The following is a 6,307-nucleotide window of genomic DNA, read 5'->3' on the forward strand; positions in this document are numbered from 1 at the left end:
TAAATGAGGGATTTTAATCAGCTTGACCGATGTTTTCGGTGTATTTGGAGCACAGAGTAGGTAAATGAGGCACTTCTGTAAAAGAAAAAAAGGCTGTGTCAAATTCTATAGAATCAAAAACCAAGCTTGTAGCTTTATATGTATCAGGGTTATCGATTACAACATGTATAAGGTTATTGATTACGTTAGAATAAATCTAGTCATCTGTGTGAGATGATGAAAGAAAAAGAAAGTGACTGATGTCCAGGTCTGCGATGGACTGGAGCCCTCTCCAGGGTGTACCCCCGCCCAGCGCCCAATGAGAGCCGGAGATTGGCAGACCCCCGCGACCCTGTAAAACAGGAGCAAGTGAGTTTGAAAATGGATGGATGGATGGATGATGTCCAGGTCATTGGGAACACCAGCATTAAAAGTCTGACGCTGACAGCTGGAACATGGACAGTGAAAGTATGATACCTTCATTTGAACTTTTCTGCCTTCTGCTGTCCAAACAGACGCTTAAATATTTGTGCTATTGTTTGGGAAGGAGTTTAATCGACCTGTTCTGTAGCAAAACTTGAAAGGATGATGGTGCAACTAAGGGATTCAGTTCTACTCATTATTTTTAAAAAGCACACAATTCAAATATTTCAAATGAAATTCTAAGAATCATATTAGAATAAGCATGAAAAGAATTGATGCTTTACAGTCAGTTTCCGGCGAAATGCTCCCTCTCGGCTTCTTAAAGCGAGCTGTCTGGGTTGATGTATCGTCAGCTGTTAATCCTGATGTGTCCCGTGGGGTGGTCCTCTCCATAAACTCTTTGATTTCACCGCGCCCCCTGCCTCCCATCACCAGAATGCTTGTTAAACAGACACACACATTAGTCTAACTCATGTTTTCTGTGAGGCCCACAAGCCTGCCAACCCCAAGCTGCTGCTTATCACTCAACCCGTGCCCTGTTTGTGAGCAGAGCTGCTTGAACACATTTATACTCCCGGCACTGCCCTCAAAGGAAACCTCTCTCAGAGTGTGTGCCATTTTTTTTATCCCACCACCTTGCCTTTTAATAGCTGTGTTTGGTTTGAACTGACCTGGAATCCATTAGGAGGAGATGACATATGCGAAATTACCCATTTCAATAAAAGGAAAGCGATTTGATAAGGAAGAAGTTTTGAAAAATTCCAGATACGGGGTTTTGTTCCATATTGTTTCACATTATTCATGATTGGAGAGCAATCAATAGCATCAGTGTACATGCATTTTCAAAGCCTCGTGGAAAAACAATTTCAAATGATTCTTAAAGTATTATAAATAAGGATGGACATATGAGGTCAAAACACAAGTAAGATAAACAGATTCTCCACAAAAATAACAGCGAAGATGCATCACATGAGCCAGGATTATGCAAATGAGTGCAGCGTAAGCATCCTGTTGCCATTTGTTTGTGTAGAAATTAATCCGCTGTCTGCGCAGAGGCACAAAAAGTATGCCACTGATAGACACCAGAAACAGGCAATTACACAGTGATTAGTGAGAAAGCTGATAGATACCCCCTTATTATCCCAATCCAACTTTGGTCATTAAAAACACACGGTTTTCTAATTATTCTTCCTCTGCCACTTCCTGGGCTCTTTTTAAGAATGTAATATATTTGCTAAACTGCACAGGTGCTCTGTTTCTCTATCAATGTAGGTTTTTCTCTTACGATGGAAAAGATAAAGCATCACTTTAATTGTGCTTAGACAACTATTTTTACACAGTGTGTGTGCCCTAAGATGTTTTGTCAATACAAGTTTAAAAAAAAAAAACTACTTCGTTACAAAGATTTCTAAGTTTAGTTTCTGTTTTTTGTTTTGTTTTTACCTACTTACTATCTAAATTAAGATATTAATGTCAAAATGCATAGAAGAAAACAAGATGCAGGATTTTGTGTACTAAAAGTTTAATTTGTTTTAGTCTAGACTCTAGATCAATGACCATTATAAAAAAGGGGGAACAAAATGAGGGATAAGAAAAATAAACGGATGGAAAAAAAGTTGTCAGAAAAAAACAATTATGAAAATGGCCTCATTAAAAGTTTATAACAATAAAATAATTACAAGTGCAGGATATCTGTCATAATTGATTTCAGATTTTTTTTAAGCTTCATGTTATATTTAAAGCAGGACTAAGTAACTTGCGCTTAGCGCTCCACCAAAAGGTCCCCTTTGGTTATGTCACTGTCGTAAAAACTCCACACCTCCCGCCGCCTGCCCCACCCCACATCTACATCCGCACATTTGCTCTCCCAGGACGGTAGCAAGCGATCACTGAAAAATCCTAATACAACAGTGACACTAAGGGTGCTTTTACATACACAGTCCCATGTGACCATGTGAACAGAATGAGGAAGAGAGACAAGTAAAATAAATGAATGATGTAGGAGTAATACGGAAGGGAGTGTGGAAACGTGTGATGTGTTTGTTTGTGTGCTGAAAAAGCGGCTCTGAAAATGGATGGATGGATATTTGTGTGTGTGCTGCCTGATGGAGCTCTGGGTTGCAAGCGTGTTTGTTGTTGTGACGACGATACGTGATTGCTGTGTGATTGCTATTGAGCTGTCACTGCATGGAGTTGCTCCATTCCTCGAACAAAGGTCTTCTGCGCTGCCATGATAGAAGTTTGAGAAAAGTCAATTTGTAGACAATCGTGTGCTTGTCATAATCTAGCATTAGTTTGTATTGGGCTGCCGTAAAGCAGTACGTCTTGCTACCGGGTCGCAGGCAGGAAAGTTCCAAGTGTGGTTTTCTGGCCAGAGACAGCAGGGAGATATGAAAGACTCCCCCAATCACCCCATAAACACATATATTACCCTCACAGGGACTATGAGAAGGATTTATTGACGTGAAAAAGTTACTTAGTTCTGATTTAAGAAATCATTTTTTTCCCCACTGATGTGAAATATCAGATGTTGATGGACATATAAAGGCTTATTTGATGATTTTTACAGCAGTAGCTGAAATGTTTCACCTGCTTCACATTCAATGTGATGATTACCCTGCTTTTACACTAATAGCAAGATGCATTTTCCATAACCTTTTGAGTCCATCAGCTCTACCGATAATACATACTTGTAAATCAGGAGAAGAGAACATGTTGTTCCAGGTTACCAACTGTGTACTAGATTACAATTTCATTTAGCAGAGGCTTCTAGCCAAAGAGGCATGCAACACAAGCAGTTAGGATTAACAGACTTGCTTAACATCGAACAGTGATGGCACAGGTTGGATTCGAACCAGTGACTCTTCGATTACAAGCCAGCTACCTTAACCGTTATTCCACCACCACATTTTACATGGGAACTTGTAGCAAAAGCAAAATAAAAAAAACAAAAAGTTAACATAACCAATTAGAAAACCACCCAGTGCTGGGTTACAAGGACCTGAGCCCAGCCTATAAAGGATATGATTCAGGAAATGATCCCACAAGATGGACTGTCTATTAAATTGGGAACCTGAAAGACACACAAAGATGTAAACACGCCCACAAACTGAAACTAACTGCTGAGTATTCATCCAACACCTGAATATTTCAGCCTTCAGACTTTTGCAGGAAACCACTATCTTTATCTTTCAAATATGTTTTACTTCATTCACTCACAACTCAAGCAGACAAAAAGGACAATAAGAGAAACTTTATTGGCAAGCCAGCCAGGAGGTAAACCAATGTTTCCCCCAACGTATACATTACTATATACTATACTTCAAATTCTTATTCTATTTGGCCAATATAATGAATGTTGTTGCACTGCTCTATTCTACTATTTAGAGTTTGTTCTTCACAACCTGGTTTTATGTCTTTGGTTTATATTGAATATCTTGTGGGTGGCTTCTTATTTATCATGTTTGGCTGTGATTCATCTTGCCGTTTTGAGCCTTGTTTTGTTTAAGTGTTTTACTGTGGGGCATAATTTGTTTACCAAGATATAGTTGTTGATCTTGGCATCATATCCATGTGGTTTTGTCTAGAGTTTTCTTTCCGCAGGGTTTTCTTTTCTCTTTTCATGCCTGTCTCGGTTTGAAACTCTGCACTATTGTCCAAACGTCTGTGCACAGTTCACAACCCCTGACAAACTCAACAGTCCTTGAAAACACTTTGATGGAGACATTGTTATACACTTGTTGTTTCTAAAAGTTTTATTAAAAAGTTTCTACAAGATTTTGGCCAGAAGTATGTTTGGTCAGTGATTCATGACAATCAGTTCTCTCCAACTTTGATTTAACAATTTGATACGAGCATTTGTTTTGAATATGTGTCAAAGCACTTATGCCTTTATTCTCTATCAGAAACCCATTCAGGTTGGAGATCATATTCAAACTAAACCAAAAATAATACTTTTTAAAGTTGAACTATGAGATGTGCCATACCTTGAAACCAAAACCTGCCTGAGTGCCTTAAAACATTAAATCTTTCTCCTTAGAAGCATCCCAGGGTAACCTGGACCCTTTACAACAGCAGTGCTGCACATATTCACATCCAGATGCTACACATCCTTGTTAAAAAGTCTTTTAAATCAGAGCAGATGTTTGTTGCTTCGCCAAATGAATTAACCCTTTACTGGGAGATGAACCAAATTCAGTATCTTCCTTACACACGGCGCTTCTTCTTCCTTTCAGACAATTAAAATCTTTAATGCGTGATGCTATGTGTTGGCACTGCTAATACGGCTACAACAACTTCCAGCTGGAAAACAGCTTTAACATTTTTGAAATTAAAATGTGCCAAATAACAAGATCATTTAAAAAGTGATTTTTTTGTTGATATGACTATGCTAGCCAATATTTCTGTAATGTCTGATGACTCAATTAAAGTTTAATTTCCAGGACCCACAAGGCTGGGCTATCAACTTTGAAAAACCAATGTTTAAATCCAAAAGCAGAAAAAGTCAAACACTAGCAAAGAATTATTTTAGATTTGAAGGTTAACATAGTAAACAGTCTTTTTCCTGTTCTTTTGCAGCATACAGAATAATGTGAATGACAGCATAGGGCAGTGCTAATAATTCTAGTGCACTCAGTGATTCAGCTCACATTTAAACGTGGACCAGCAACCTTGGTCAAATTCATTCAGAAGGACAGCATCAGAGCAAATTGTGTACGTCTTTAATCTCGGGAGGGAAATGTCTTCTGCATTTTGATGAAGCTACTTCTTTACTACAAGTTCTTTAGATTCCAGTCTAATCAAAGTGACGACATGCTGCTTGCCCACGTATCCTTAGTCGACAACCCGGAGGGGATTGATGTGGATTTCCCTCTCAGCTTAATGCGCTAGGGTCCAACTCCCCGGGCGCAGGGTGGAAGTACTCTCTGTCAGCGATATGTTGCTTACTGTTGTTTGATGCTGGGCATGTTTCTATGGCTACCCAGCTCATCTATCACAGTAACTGTGAATGGCGGGCAGAGAAGGCAGAGAAATGGAAGCAGGCTACTACTGATGCTGCATCCTCTCTCACTTTATAGTCAGTTATCAGTGCCAACACTCTTCCCTGGACGAAGAACAAAGACCTTGTGTTTGGAGGCTCCAGATGGGCAGAAACAACACAGTACACACTCACAGCTAAGACTCTATCCTTATAAAAGGGTTAGCCAGGCTGAAAAGACAGTGTAGATCCTCATGAGATAAATATGAAACTATCGACCTATTGTTCAGTATGTGAAATAAGCCACAACGATCAGGCAGTTTGCTATCAAATATTTTTTTTAAATTTACTAGATTTTTACTCAAGTCTTTTAGACTCTTTAGAGCAGGGGTGTCAAACTAATTTCAGTTCAGGGGCCAAATACTGAACAGTTTGACCTCAAGAGGGCCACAGATTTTATGTAAAAAAAACAGAAATTTCAACATTATTGTGCCCTAGTTTGCACTGAAAAATACAAAATATGTAAGAAACTGACAACATCCGAGTAATAGGTGACATATCAGTCCTAACAGAGTATTCACTTTAAATTTCATAGATTTGTGTGTAGATTTCTATTAAATTAAGGAAAATGTTACGTAATAATTTGAGGAACATTCAAAGATTTTGTAACAATTTAAAGTTTTTAAAAATGACTGCCATCATGCAAAATAAGCACTGGAAAACTGTGAGCCGCTGCAAATATTGTTGGGTTTCATTGACACAATGATTCATGTTTTCTCTGTCATTTCTACTTTCTACTGCGGGCCAACTTGGATGCTGCAAAGGGCCGGATCTGGGCCCCGGGCCTTGAGTTTGACACATGTGCTTTAGAGGCTTTAATACATGACACTACAACTGACAATATGATAAAAACATCAAATTTAATTG

The sequence above is a fragment of the Gouania willdenowi genome, chromosome 17 (genome assembly GCF_900634775.1).
Source record: "Gouania willdenowi chromosome 17, fGouWil2.1, whole genome shotgun sequence".
Taxonomy (NCBI): Eukaryota; Metazoa; Chordata; class Actinopteri; order Blenniiformes; family Gobiesocidae; genus Gouania; species Gouania willdenowi.